Genomic DNA, 15,912 nt, shown 5'->3' on the forward strand with positions numbered 1-15,912 from the left:
ATCTTCAAATCATGTCTCGTTTGTACTAACCACTACCATTGCCAACATTTTGGAACAAATCATGAACTCTGTCCCATGTTTATACAAATTATCAGTTATGTAAAGATACAAAAATCAACTCTTTCACATTTTTAAATGAATCCTATTACATTAGTACTAATCACCAAATCTGTAACATTTTTTTAACAAATCATAACATCTGTTACACTTTTGAACAAATTATTTTTCACATTTTTGTGCAATATTTGAGTTTAATGTTGTCATTCAATGAAAACACGTTATCTCTTTCTTTGTCTGTAGATGTCTGTTAGTGGGAAGCCTGGCATTGCATCCTGTTCACCAATGTACTGTAATCATGGTGTATAATTTGACACTGCAACTCTGAGTGAGTCTTGTAGATGTGCATCAGTAGGCGTGTTCTGTGTTTAATTTCTTGATGAAGTTCATGTTAGAAAAGGCTGATTCACAGAATAGGATTGGAACCAAAGAGCAGAGCAACTTTCATAGCTGCTGTGCATACACCTTTGTACTTTTCTGTACAAGGCACCAAAGTTTGGAGCAGGCTGATGGGTTTTGAGGTGGAGGGAGTCATTTTGCAACGTTACGATTTCAATCTCCACCTGTTCAGCATCAAGTTGAACATGACACTTAGTTGCTCAGCAATGCATGTCATGTCCACTTGCATGAAAGGATTTGAAATGAATGACACACATGGCTCAAGTTGATCAAAGTCACAAAACCTGTTCTCAAACTCTTGCCCTAGCCTGTTTATGACTTGAGTACTTTTCTGGCTTTGTCAAAAGCCACAGATGCAGAAGCATTGTCATTAAACACTGACTGTACGGAGAAGTGCAGCACTTTTTTCTCTGTAAATGCACAGAGAAAAGGTTAATCTTAGCTCTAAATGCGTTCATAGCACTTATCATGTCAGCGACAGTCTTACCTGCCTTGCAGCTCACAGTTCAAATGGTTCAGTTTCCCAGTGATGTCCGTTAAATGCAAGGTCAATTATCCACTCAGTGTCCTCGAGCAGCGGCGTCTTCCCCCGATTGCATGAACTGTTTGATTTCGCCCAAGTGACAAAACGCTGCAAATTCGTCCCCTGCTGACCAACCAGTTCTGTGTGTAGTAACAGGTCACCATATTCAATGACAACTCCACTCCAATAGCACCTTGAATGTCCTGTGTTGTTTGGCTTTGGAGGCGGATGCCATTCACGATCTTCACGACAGGAGTCATCACATGATCAAAGCGGTTACTTTTGCACACCAAGCGTCTGCTGGTGAATGATGCAGTGGTAATGTAGAAATGTTGGAGGGTCTGGGTCACCTTGCATTGCGCAATGAAGCCTGCATGCGGCCACGTCATGGCCCGGGAGCCCGTCTGTTGTCACCGACACCAGCTTTTCTAATGGTAACTTTTTCTCCACGAAGAACCTCTTCCGCGTTGTAGATGTCAATTCCCCTGCGTTGTTGTCTTCAGGGCAGAAGTGTCAGGACTTCTTCTTTTGTGGAGAAATCATCGAAACACCATTCGGATAAACATCATCAGCTGAGCTGTACTGGTGTTGTCCACGGACTGTCGCACGGATGCTAAACCACCTGCACTTAACCAGATCCCGGTCCAGTTGCTCCGTCAAGTTTTTGGACATAGCCGACACTCTTCTAACCATCGTACTTGCCCTCAGTTGGACATCGGAGAGCGGAGATGGCATCGGGACCATTCTTCGTCTTTGAACACAGTGTTTGCAACTATCATCATTGTCCTTCCAAGACCTCCCGTCCGAAAAGGCTTTCTTGTTCTTTATCAAACAATGTGCAGCTCTAAAAGCTTCAGTTGCTTTTTGTGATTGTATCACCGGCCTCGTGAAAAAGACTGTCGTTTGCCCAAAGCTCCTTTAAGTCACGGGCTTTTTCTGTCCGTAGTGCGCTGCCAGGTGGGTAGTTAGCATGGAAGCTTTTGTGACACGTACTGAAGTGTCTCTCCACATTGTGCCGCTTTGCCGTCACCACTTGCTTCCCCGCAAATAAGACACACACATTTTTCTTTCACTGTAAATAAAAAGAACTCTTCCTCCCAATCATTATGAAAATAGTATGTTTTCTTTTGCTTTTCTGCCATGTTTTCTTTAGTTTGGGGGTAAAACCACATCTAGCTCGCCATCGTTGCTCCCTAGCTTGTCTCAGCATAGAGTACTGCGTTTCTGGATCCTCAAGGACATGGAAATGGTATGCCACCATCAACACAGCTGTCCTCAGTGCCAGAAATGGAGAGCTAGACCGCCACTTCCTAAAATGTCTGATCTTCCTCTAGCATGGCTCTGCCTCTTGAAGTGTAGAGTGTTTTGAGCCCTTCCTGGTAAAGCGTGGACAAAGCACTGAGAAGAGATGGGGTGTGATCTTACATTTTTTGACAACTTTCTGTGTACATCTAGACCAGGGTCACCAACCTTTTGAAACTGAGAGCTACTTCAGGCCTGAGTAGTACGAAGGGCTACTTGTTTGATACAAACTTCCTGAATAACAAAGTTGCACAGATCACCTTTTAATAATAATAATAATATATGTGAAGAGACTGTCTGATCACATCAATGTTAATTATTCCTCACAATAATTATTAACAATGATTTCCACAACAATGATGGTAGGAAACAGATATACTAAAACATGCAACATTTATTTCTGTTAATCTGTTTCAACATTTGAAAATCAGAGGTATCACATCTCTGATATTTTGTAACTATCTTTCTTGACAGTTTTGTATGAATAAGCACATTTGTAGCATTTGTTTCAAAATCACACCTGTTATATTTTTTTGCAAATTATCACTTCTAAAATTTTATAGGAAATCATTAACTGTCATATCTTCAAATCATGTCTCGTTTGTACTAACCACTACCATTGTAACATTTTGGAACAAATCATGAACTCTGTCCCATGTTTATACAAATTATCAGTTATGTAAGATACAAAAATCAACTCTTTCACATTTTTAAATGAATCCTATTACATTAGTACTAATCACCAAATCTGTAGCATTTTAACAAATCATAACATCTGTTACACTTTTGAACAAATTATTTTTCACATTTTTGTGCAATATTTGAGTTTCATGTTGTCATTTCAATGAAAACACGTTATCTCTTTCTTTGTCTGTAGATGTCTGTTAGTGGGAAGCCTGGCATTGCATCCTGTTCACCAATGTACTGTAATCCCGGTGTATAATTTGACACTGCAACTCTGAGTGAGTCTTGTAGATGTGCATCAGTAAGGCGTGTTCTGTGTTTGTTCTTGATGAAGTTCATGTTAGAAAAGGCTGATTCACAGAGATAGGTTGAACCAAAAAGGCAGGCAACTTTCATAGCTGCTGTGCATACACCTTTGTACTTTTCTGTGTCCACAAGGCACCAAAAGTTTGGAGCAGACTGATGGGTTTTGAGGTGGAGGTCATTTTGCAGCGTTTGATTTCAATCTCCACCTGTTCAGCATCCAAGTTGAACATAGCACTTAGTTGCTCAGCAATGCATGTCATGTCCACTTGCATGAAAGGATTTGAAATGAATGACACACATGGCTCAAGTTGATCAAAGTCACAAAACCTGTTCTCAAACTCTTGCCCTAGCCTGTTTATGACTTGAGAGTACTTTTCTACAGCTTCGTCAAAAGCCACAGATGCAGAAGCATTGTCATTCAACACTGACTGTACGGAGGGAAAGTGCAGCACTTTTTCTCTGTAAATGCACAGAGAAAGGTTCATCTTAGCTCTAAATGCGTTCACAGCACTTATGTCAGCGACAGTCTTACCCTTGCCTTGCAGCTCACAGTTCAAATGGTTCAGTTTCCCAGTGATGTCCGTTAAAAATGCAAGGTCAATTATCCACTCAGTGTCCTCGAGCAGCGAGCGTCTTCCCCCTTTCGATTGCATGAACTGTTTGATTTCGCCCAAAGTGACAAAAACGCTGCAAAATTCGTCCCCTGCTGAGCCATCGGATTTCTGTGTGTAGTAACAGGTCACCATATTCAGCTGACAGCTCCTCCAATAGCACCTTGAATGTCCTGTGTTGTTTGGCTTTGGGCGGGATGCCATTTACGATCTTCACGACAGGAGTCATCACATGATCAAAGCCGGTTACTTTTGCACACAGCGTCTGCTGGTGAATGATGCAGTGGTAATGTAGAAATGTTGGGAAGTCTGGGTCACCTTTGCATTGCGCAATGAAGCCTGCATGCCGGCCCGTCATGGCGGAGCCCCGTCTGTCACCGACACCAGCTTTTCTAATGGTACCTTTTTCTCCACGAAGAACCTCTTCACCGCGTTGTAGATGTCATTCCCTCGTTGTTGTCTTCAGGGGCAGAAGTGTCAGGACTTCTTCTTTGTGGAGAAATCATCAAACACCATTTGGATAAACATCATCAGCTGAGCTGTACTGGTGTTGTCCACGGACTCGCCGCAGCTGGATGCTAAACCACCTGCACTTAACCAGATCCCGGTCCAGTTGCTCAAGAGTTTTGGACATAGCCGACACTCTTCTAACCATCGTATCTTGCCCCAGTTGGACATCGGAGAGAGCGGAGATGGCATCGGGACCATTCTTCTCGTCTTTGAACACAGTGTTTGCAACTATCATCATTGCTTCTTTCAAGACCTCCCGTCCGAAAAGGCTTTCTTGTTCTTTATCAAACAATGTGCAGCTCTAAACGAAGCTTCAGTTGCTTTTGTGATTGTATACCCGGCCTCGTGAAAAAGACTGTCGTTTGCCCAAAGCTGCCCTTAAGTCACGGGCTTTTCTGTCCTAGTGTGCTGCCAGGTGGGTAGTTAGCATGGAAGCTTTGTGACACGTACTGAAGTGTCTCTCCACATTGTGCCGCTTTGCCGTCGCAACAGTTGCCCATAAATAAGACACACACATTTTTCTTTCACTGTCGTAAAAAAGAACTCTTCCTCCCAATCATTATGAAAATAGTATGTTTTCTTTTGCTTTTCTGCCATGTTTTCTTTAGTTTGGGGGGTAAAAACCACATCTAGCTCGCCATCGTTGCTGCTCCCGCTAGCTTGTCTCAGCATAGAGTACTGCGTTTCTGGATCCTCAAGGACATGGAAATGGTATGCCACCATCAACACAGCTGTCCTCAGTGCCAGAAATGGAGAGCTAGACCGCCACTTCCTAAAATGTCTGATCTTCCTCTAGCATGGCTCTGCCTCTTGAAGTGTAGAGTGTTTTGAGCCCTTCCTAGTAGCGTGGACAAAGCACTGAGAAGAGATGGGGTGTGATCTTACTTTTGACAACTTTCTGTGTACATCTAGACCAGGGGTCACCAACCTTTAGAAACTGAGAGCTACTTCAAAGGTACTGAGTAGTACGAAGGGCTACTTGTTTGATACAAACTTCCTGAATAACAAAGTTGCACAGATCACCTTTTAATAATAATAATATATATGTGAAGAGACTGTCTGATCACATCAATGTTAATTATTCCTCACAATAATTATTAACAATGATTTCCACAACAATGATGGTAGGAAACAGATATACTAAAACATGCAACATTTATTTCTGTTAATCTGTTTCAACATTTGAAAATCAGAGGTATCACATCTCTGATATTTTTGTAACTATCTTTCTTGACAGTTTTGTATGAATAAGCACATTTGTAGCATTTTGTTCAAAATCACACCTGTTATATTTTTTTGCAAATTATCACTTCTAAAATTTTTAGGAAATCATTAACTGTCATATCTTCAAATCATGTCTCATTTGTACTAACCACTACCATTGTAACATTTTGGAACAAATCATGAACTCTGTCCCATGTTTATACAAATTATCAGTTATGTAAGATACAAAAATCAACTCTTTTTCACACATTTTAAATGAATCCTATTACATTAGTACTAATCACCAAATCTGTAGCATTTTTAACAAATCATAACATCTGTTACACTTTTGAACAAATTATTTTTCAACATTTTTGTAATATTTGAGTTTCATGTTGTCATTTCAATGAAAACACGTTATCTCTTTCTTTGTCTGTAGATGTCTGTTAGTGGGAAGCCTGGCATTGCATCCTGTTCACCAATGTACTGTAATCCCGGTGTATAATTTGACACTGCAACTCTGAGTGAGTCTTGTAGATGTGCATCAGTAAGGCGTGTTCTGTGTTTGTTCTTGATGAAGTTCATGTTAGAAAAGGCTGATTCACAGAGATAGGTTGAACCAAAAAGGCAGGCAACTTTCATAGCTGCTGTGCATACACCTTTGTACTTTTCTGTGTCCACAAGGCACCAAAAGTTGGAGCAGGCTGATGGGTTTTGAGGTGGAGGTCATTTTGCAACGTTACGATTTCAATCTCCACCTGTTCAGCATCCAAGTTGAACATAGCACTTAGTTGCTCAGCAATGCATGTCATGTCCACTTGCATGAAAGGATTTGAAATGAATGACACACATGGCTCAAGTTGATCAAAGTCACAAAACCTGTTCTCAAACTCTTGCCCTAGCCTGTTTATGACTTGACAGTACTTTTCTACAGCTTCGTCAAAAGCCACAGATGCAGAAGCATTGTCATTAAACACTGACTGTACGGAGGGAAAGTGCAGCACTTTTTCTCTGTAAATGCACAGAGAAAAGGTTCATCTTAGCTCTAAATGCGTTCACAGCACTTATCATGTCAGCGACAGTCTTACCCCTGCCTTGCAGCTCACAGTTCAAATGGTTCAGTTTCCCAGTGATGTCCGTTAAAAATGCAAGGTCAATTATCCACTCAGTGTCCTCGAGCAGCGAGGCGTCTTCCCCCCTCCCTTCGATTGCATGAACTGTTTGATTGCGCCAAAAGTGACAAAAACGCTGCAAAATTCGTCCCCTGCTGAGCCATCGGATTTCTGTGTGTAGTAACAGGTCACCATATTCAGCTGACAGCTCCTCCAATAGCACCTTGAATGTCCTGTGTTGTTTGGCTTTGGAGCGGATGCCATTTACGATCTTCACGACAGGAGTCATCACATGATCAAAGCCGGTTATTTTGCACATAGCGTCTGCTGGTGAATGATGCAGTGGTAATGTAGAAATGTTGGGAAGTCTGGGTCACCTTTGCATTGCGCAATGAAGCCTGCATGCCGGCCCGTCATGGCGGGAGCCCGTCTGTTGTCACCGACACCAGCTTTTCTAATGGTACTTTTTCTCCACGAAGAACCTCTTCACCGCGTTGTAGATGTCAATTCCCCTCGTTGTTGTCTTCAGGGGCAGAAGTGTCAGGACTTCTTCTTTTGTGGAGAAATCATCAAACACCATTCGGATAAACATCATCAGCTGAGCTGTACTGGTGTTGTCCACGGACTCGTCGCACTGGATGCTAAACCACCTGCACTTAACCAGATCCCGGTCCAGTTGCTCCGTCAAGTTTTTGGACATAGCCGACACTCTTCTAACCATCGTGCCACGCCCCAGTTGGACATCGGAGAGAGCGGAGATGGCAGGGACCATTCTTCTCTCTTTGAACACAGTGTTTGCAACTATCATCATTGCTTCTTTCAAGACCTCCCGTCCGAAAAGGCTTTCTTGTTCTTTATCAAACAATGTGCAGCTCTAAACGAAGCTTCAGTTGCTTTTTGTGATTGTATCACCGGCCTCGTGAAAAAGACTGTCGTTTGCTTGCCCAAAGCTGCCTTTAAGTCACGGGCTTTTTCTGTCCGTAGTGCGCTGCCAGGTGGGTAGTTAGCATGGAAGCTTTTGTGACACGTACTGAAGTGTCTTTCCACATTGTGCCGCTTTGCCGTCGCAACAGTTGCCCACAAATAAGACACACACATTTTCTTTCACTGTCGTAAAAAGAACTCTTCCTCCCAATCATTATGAAAATAGTATGTTTTCTTTTGCTTTTCTGCCATGTTTTCTTTAGTTTGGGGGTAAAACCACATCTAGCTCGCCATCGTTGCTGCTCCCAGCTTGTCTCAGCATAGAGTACTGCGTTTCTGGATCCTCAAGGACATGGAAATGGTATGCCACCATCAACACAGCTGTCCTCAGTGCCAGAAATGGAGAGCTGAACCGCCTCCTAAAATGTCTGATCTTCCTCTAGCATGGCTCTGCCTCTTGAAGTGTAGAGTGTTTTGAGCCCTTCCTGGTAAAGCGTGGACAAAGCACTGAGAAGAGATGGTGTGATCTTACATTTTTGACAACTTTCTGTGTACATCTAGACCAGGGGTCACCAACCTTTTGAAAACTGAGAGCTACTTCAAAGGTACTGAGTAGTACGAAGGGCTACTTGTTTGATACAAACTTCCTGAATAACAAAGTTGCACAGATCCTTTAATAATAATAATAATATATATGAAGAGACTGTCTGATCACATCAATGTTAATTATTCCTCACAATAATTATTAACAATGATTTCCACAACAATGATGGTAGGAAACAGATATACTAAAACATGCAACATTTATTTCTGTTAATCTGTTTCAACATTTGAAAATCAGAGGTATCACATCTCTGATATTTTTGTAACTATCTTTCTTGACAGTTTTGTATGAATAAGCACATTTGTAGCATTTTGTTCAAAATCACACCTGTTATATTTTTTTTGCAAATTATCACTTCTAAAATTTTATAGGAAATCATTAACTGTCATATCTTCAAATCATGTCTCGTTTGTACTAACCACTACCATTGTAACATTTTGGAACAAATCATGAACTCTGTCCCATGTTTATACAAATTATCAGTTATGTAAGATACAAAAATCAACTCTTTCACATTTTTAAATGAATCCTATTACATTAGTACTAATCACCAAATCTGTAGCTTTTAACAAATCATAACATCTGTTACACTTTTTGAACAAATTATTTTTCACATTTTTGTGCAATATTTGAGTTTAATGTTGTCATTTCAATGAAAACACGTTATCTCTTTCTTTGTCTGTAGATGTCTGTTAGTGGGAAGCCTGGCATTGCATCCTGTTCACCAATGTACTGTAATCTGGTGTATAATTTGACACTGCAACTCTGAGTGAGTCTTGTAGATGTGCATCAGTAAGGCGTGTTCTGTGTTTGTTCTTGATGAAGTTCATGTTAGAAAAGGCTGATTCACAGAGATAGGTTGAACCAAAAGGCAGGCACCTTTCATAGCTGCTGTGCATACACCTTTGCTTTTCTGTGTCCACAAGGCACAAAAAGTTTGGAGCAGGCTGATGGGTTTTGAGGTGGAGGTCATTTTGCAACGTTACGATTTCAATCTCCACCTGTTCAGCATCCAAGTTGAACATAGCACTTAGTTGCTCAGCAATGCATGTCATGTCCACTTGCATGAAAGGATTTGAAATGAATGACACACATGGCTCAAGTTGATCAAAGTCACAAAACCTGTTCTCAAACTCTTGCCCTAGCCTGTTTATGACTTGAGAGTACTTTTCTACAGCTTCGTCAAAAGCCACAGATGCAGAAGCATTGTCATTCAACACTGACTGTACGGAGGGAAAGTGCAGCACTTTTTTTCTCTGTAAATGCACAGAGAAAAGGTTCATCTTAGCTCTAAATGCGTTCACAGCACTTATGTCAGCGACAGTCTTACCCTTGCCTTGCAGCTCACAGTTCAAATGGTTCAGTTTCCCAGTGATGTCCGTTAAAAATGCAAGGTCAATTATCCACTCAGTGTCCTCGAGCAGCGAGGCGTCTTCCCCTTTCGATTGCATGAACTGTTTGATTTCGCCCAAAAGTGACAAAAAACGCTGCAAAATTCGTCCCCTGCTGAGCCATCGGATTTCTGTGTGTAGTAACAGGTCACCATATTCAGCTGACAGCTCCTCCAATAGCACCTTGAATGTCCTGTGTTGTTTGGCTTTGGAGCGGATGCCATTTACGATCTTCACGACAGGAGTCATCACATGATCAAAGCCGGTTACTTTTGCACATAGCGTCTGCTGGTGAATGATGCAGTGGTAATGTAGAAATGTTGGGAAGTCTGGGTCACCTTTGCATTGCGCAATGAAGCCTGCATGCCGGCCCGTCATGGCGGGAGCCCCGTCTGTTGTCACCGACACCAGCTTTTCTAATGGTACCTTTTTCTCCACGAAGAACCTCTTCACCGCGTTGTAGATGTCAATTCCCCTCGTTGTTGTCTTCAGGGGCAGAAGTGTCAGGACTTCTTCTTTTGTGGAGAAATCATCAAACACCATTCGGATAAACATCATCAGCTGAGCTGTACTGGTGTTGTCCACGGACTCGTCGCACTGGATGCTAAACCACCTGCACTTAACCAGATCCCGGTCCAGTTGCTCCGTCAAGTTTTTGGACATAGCCGACACTCTTCTAACCATCGTACTTGCCCCCAGTTGGACATCGGAGAGAGCGGAGATGGCATCGGGACCATTCTTCTCGTCTTTGAACACAGTGTTTGCAACTATCATCATTGCTTCTTTCAAGACCTCCCCGTCCGAAAAGGCTTTCTTGTTCTTTATCAAACAATGTGCAGCTCTAAACGAAGCTTCAGTTGCTTTTTGTGATTGTATCACCGGCCTCGTGAAAAAAGACTGTCGTTTGCCCAAAGCTGCCTTTAAGTCACGGGCTTTTTCTGTCCGTAGTGCGCTGCCAGGTGGGTAGTTAGCATGGAAGCTTTTGTGACACGTACTGAAGTGTCTCTCCACATTGTGCCGCTTTGCCGTCGCAACAGTTGCCCCGCAAATAAGACACACACATTTTTCTTTCACTGTCGTAAAAAAGAACTCTTCCTCCCAATCATTATGAAAATAGTATGTTTTCTTTTGCTTTTCTGCCATGTTTTCTTTAGTTTGGGGGGTAAAAACCACATCTAGCTCGCCATCGTTGCTGCTCCCGCTAGCTTGTCTCAGCATAGAGTACTGCGTTTCTGGATCCTCAAGGACATGGAAATGGTATGCCACCATCAACACAGCTGTCCTCAGTGCCAGAAATGGAGAGCTAGACCGCCACTTCCTAAAATGTCTGATCTTCCTCTAGCATGGCTCTGCCTCTTGAAGTGTAGAGTGTTTTGAGCCCTTCCTGGTAAAGCGTGGACAAAGCACTGAGAAGAGATGGGGTGTGATCTTACATTTTTTGACAACTTTCTGTGTACATCTAGACCAGGGGTCACCAACCTTTTTGAAACTGAGAGCTACTTCAAAGGTACTGAGTAGTACGAAGGGCTACTTGTTTGATACAAACTTCCTGAATAACAAAGTTGCACAGATCACCTTTTAATAATAATAATAATATATGTGAAGAGACTGTCTGATCACATCAATGTTAATTATTCCTCACAATAATTATTAACAATGATTTCCACAACAATGATGGTAGGAAACAGATATACTAAAACATGCAACATTTATTTCTGTTAATCTGTTTCAACATTTGAAAATCAGAGGTATCACATCTCTGATATTTTTGTAACTATCTTTCTTGACAGTTTTGTATGAATAAGCACATTTGTAGCATTTTGTTCAAAATCACACCTGTTATATTTTTTTTGCAAATTATCACTTCTAAAATTTTATAGGAAATCATTAACTGTCATATCTTCAAATCATGTCTCGTTTGTACTAACCACTACCATTGTAACATTTTGGAACAAATCATGAACTCTGTCCCATGTTTATACAAATTATCAGTTATGTAAGATACAAAAAATCAACTCTTTCACATTTTTAAATGAATCCTATTACATTAGTACTAATCACCAAATCTGTAGCATTTTTAACAAATCATAACATCTGTTACACTTTTTGAACAAATTATTTTTCACATTTTTGTGCAATATTTGAGTTTCATGTTGTCATTTCAATGAAAACACGTTATCTCTTTCTTTGTCTGTAGATGTCTGTTAGTGGGAAGCCTGGCATTGCATCCTGTTCACCAATGTACTGTAATCTGGTGTATAATTTGACACTGCAACTCTGAGTGAGTCTTGTAGATGTGCATCAGTAAGGCGTGTTCTGTGTTTGTTCTTGATGAAGTTCATGTTAGAAAAGGCTGATTCACAGAGATAGGTTGAACCAAAAAGGCAGGCAACTTTCATAGCTGCTGTGCATACACCTTTGTACTTTTCTGTGTCCACAAGGCACCAAAAGTTTGGAGCAGGCTGATGGGTTTTGAGGTGGAGGTCATTTTGCAACGTTACGATTTCAATCTCCACCTGTTCAGCATCCAAGTTGAACATAGCACTTAGTTGCTCAGCAATGCATGTCATGTCCACTTGCATGAAAGGATTTGAAATGAATGACACACATGGCTCAAGTTGATCAAAGTCACAAAACCTGTTCTCAAACTCTTGCCCTAGCCTGTTTATGACTTGAGAGTACTTTTCTACAGCTTTGTCAAAAGCCACAGATGCAGAAGCATTGTCATTCAACACTGACTGTACGGAGGGAAAGTGCAGCACTTTTTTTCTCTGTAAATGCACAGAGAAAAGGTTCATCTTAGCTCTAAATGCGTTTACAGCACTTATCATGTCAGCGACAGTCTTACCCTTGCCTTGCAGCTCACAGTTCAAATGGTTCAGTTTCCCAGTGATGTCCGTTAAAAATGCAAGGTCAATTATCCACTCAGTGTCCTCGAGCAGCGAGGCGTCTTCCCCTTTCGATTGCATGAACTGTTTGATTTCGCCCAAAAGTGACAAAAAACGCTGCAAAATTCGTCCCCTGCTGAGCCATCGGATTTCTGTGTGTAGTAACAGGTCACCATATTCAGCTGACAGCTCCTCCAATAGCACCTTGAATGTCCTGTGTTGTTTGGCTTTGGAGCGGATGCCATTTATGATCTTCACGACAGGAGTCATCACATGATCAAAGCCGGTTACTTTTGCACATAGCGCCTGCTGGTGAATGATGCAGTGGTAATGTAGAAATGTTGGGAAGTCTGGGTCACCTTGCATTGCGCAATGAAGCCTGCATGCCGGCCGTCATGGCGGGAGCCCCGTCTGTTGTCAACCAGCTTTTCTAATGGTACCTTTTTCTCCACGAAGAACCTCTTCACCGCGTTGTAGATGTCAATTCCCCTCGTTGTTGTCTTCAGGGGCAGAAGTGTCAGGACTTCTTCTTTTGTGGAGAAATCATCAAACACCATTCGGATAAACGGATGGTACCCCCTTCGAAATCCTGTCGGATCAAGGGACAAACTTTTGTGGGGGAGTCAAGGAGTTAAGTGAGAGCTTTGCCGCCATGAGCCCAGTCCTGCAAACCAAGTTAGCTAAGCAGAAGATCGGGCTCTGTTACAACCCCCACTCTTTCTTCACATTTTGGAGGAGCCTGGGAACGGGAGGTGCAGTCAGTTAAAGCTGCTCTTCAAGTCACATTCCGCTCACTGACGAGGTACTAAGGAATGTACTCACAGAGGTAGAGGGCATCTTGAACGCCAAGCAACTGGGCTATGTTTATTCAGCTGTAGCCACCCCCAACTACCTCCTAATGGGGTGGCCCGACGCCTCATTACCCTAAGTCATCTACCCAGAGTCCGAAGTGCTAAGCCGACGGTGATGGAGGCAGAGCCAAGTACTGGCAGATCAATTCTGGGGTCACTTTATCGAGGGGTATCTCCCTGCATTGCAACCCACTTATTTAATTTAGAAATTATTGCCTGATAATAATTCAATACTGAATAATTATTATAATAATGCAATGCATCATGGTCAACGGAAGTCACGTACAGTACCTGGCCAGCAATGCTGCATCATTTAAAGCGTCATGTTATGTGTTGACATGAGACTTTGTTTTGTTGTTATTGTGTCTGCAGCTACCTGTAGTCACTAAAGAACAGGATGTGACGGGGGTCCCTGATGCATGCACTGCAGATGTACGCGCTAGGATGGGCCAGCAGCTGGGCCGTCGTCTGCTCCTCCGGCTCAGCGGCCAGCTCCACAGCCTCCATTGAGTTAGATCTGTCTGTCTGTTTACGTGCAGCGAGTAGTGTTTTCAAATGTTAATACGCACATATATTTTTCTCTGCATGAACGCAGGCGCAGCATCCGCGGCCCCTTCTTCGGAAGTCTCTGATGACGTCCTCCTTGCTGCCGCCATGGAGGTCAGCACTCAGAATGCATGGATTTCACTTTAAACAATACGGTTAGTATATCAGCTGTAACAGTGTAAAAACTGAGTGTGTATATTCCAGACTCCCTGGCTTGACACCGTGTGCCTGGACTGCCTGGTGCATGGACCCCTTGTGCCTGGACCCCCGGTGCATATAGGGGTGAAGCTGTTAGATTATACTGACTATGTAGGAAAACCAGACAGTAAGTTTAGCACATTAGATTCAGTTTTATGATTTCTCCTGGGCTGTGGATGTTGGATTTCTTGGTGCCAGGGTCTTTATTTCTACGACTAATTCATTTTTTCTTTTTCTATTTCTCTCTGCTGATGTTTTGTATGTTTTTTTAATCAGCCATGAATCTACTAGAGGCAGAAGGACTGAAGCTTTAGTTGATGATGATGATGATGATGACGTGAAACAACTGGACCTCATCCAACGATCAGATGACTGGTGAAGACCTCATGTATGGAGCAGAATATTTTGTGCCATTCTTCAGGATGTGGAAGAGAGAGACTGGACGACAACATCTTTGATTCTTTAATGAGATGTGATGATGAATCAATAGAGTCAATAAACCACCTTCAGTTTCCTCTGAGATGACAGACAAACAGAACTTTGTGATTGATTCTATATATTCTCAGATTCGGTCTTGTACCTTTTACTTAATTTCTGCTGTTTTTAGAGGTGGTTGTAACATATTATAACATATTTTGCAAATGTAAAAGGCCTGTGATTAATTTTGAACTCCAACAACACGTTCATCAAAGTGTTCTTGTATGATTATAATACTGTCCATGTGGCTTTTTACTAGACGTGCTCCCTTAGAATCCTGAGTAGTAAAACAGAATTTCATAGATAACTTTATGCACAATAAACTACATTAATTAATTTATAATCCAACAAAAAACTAAACACAGTTGTGGATCAAGGTAAACATGATCTTCCCTATAGGAAGATTAATCTCTTGTGTTTAATATTCAGTGAGTATAATTTAGGGGAGAAATATTCAAATTGAGAAAGCACAATAGTGAAATAGTATTTTATATACATTTTACAACACTTGATGCAGTCGTCTGTTTACTGTAAGAGTAAAGTCCAAAGACTGTAGGAACACAAGCTGCTTGTACATTTAAAGTGTTTAACAGTGAGTAGTTTGACTGTAATGATGGTGATGGAGGAAAGATGCGAACAGTCCAGGAGCTGTTATTCATCACAGTTCATGTAGCAGCTCACCTCTGATCAGACGTCTCTTCATGTTCTGCAAATTAAAACAAACTGTTAGCTCACACACTAACTTCAGCTCGACTCATTACTATATAAATATTTCAGAGCATATGTGGACATGTGCACCACTGACTTTTCTGATTGTTAAACATTACGAACTTTAATGAGGCAGTAATATTAATCCAAATACATAATAGTGAAACACAGACAGGGACCATTTCACTGCATAAAGAGTACAAATGAGTAACTCTTCCAATTTGGAACACGGTGCAGCAGTTTTTCTATTGGCTGTCTGAACACATCAGCTTGGTCAAAGGTGAACAAAGGTGAACTCTGACCTGTGAAAAGAGCTGTCTGGTGATTGAACTGATACAGGGAATACTTGAGTTGTAAGTGTACTGATATAATACACATGACCTATTATTCAAGTTGCCTTTGTCTCAAAGTGTGCATGGATTGATTCAAACATAAATGTCACTCTGTTGAGAGTCAGCCCTGGTCAGGAAGATTTAAAAAAAGGAAAGCCGGGCTATGTCATGCTAACTCAGTTCTGGGATGTTGTCCATGTAATTAAACCTTTTAGGAAATTGAGCAAGGACTTCTCACACAAAACCTGTCAGTCAAAAAATAGTTGCTTTCAAAGACAATATTAAG

The 15,912-nt window shown here is 41.7% G+C and overlaps 2 protein-coding genes across 3 annotated transcripts in view; one reads left to right on the forward strand and one right to left on the reverse strand.

Annotated features, from left to right (window-relative positions):
- Window positions 1-15,912, forward strand: part of LOC118116015 (histone H1) — a 311,666-nt gene that overhangs the window by 173,504 nt on the left and 122,250 nt on the right. The gene's annotated exons all lie outside the window — the stretch shown is intronic.
- The window catches only part of LOC118116027 (histone H1-like), a 444,527-nt gene that overhangs the window by 155,660 nt on the left and 272,955 nt on the right, over window positions 1-15,912 (reverse strand). The window lies entirely within an intron of this gene.

Source organism: Hippoglossus stenolepis, chromosome 10, assembly GCF_022539355.2.
Source record: "Hippoglossus stenolepis isolate QCI-W04-F060 chromosome 10, HSTE1.2, whole genome shotgun sequence".
In the NCBI taxonomy this organism is placed as follows: Eukaryota; Metazoa; Chordata; class Actinopteri; order Pleuronectiformes; family Pleuronectidae; genus Hippoglossus; species Hippoglossus stenolepis.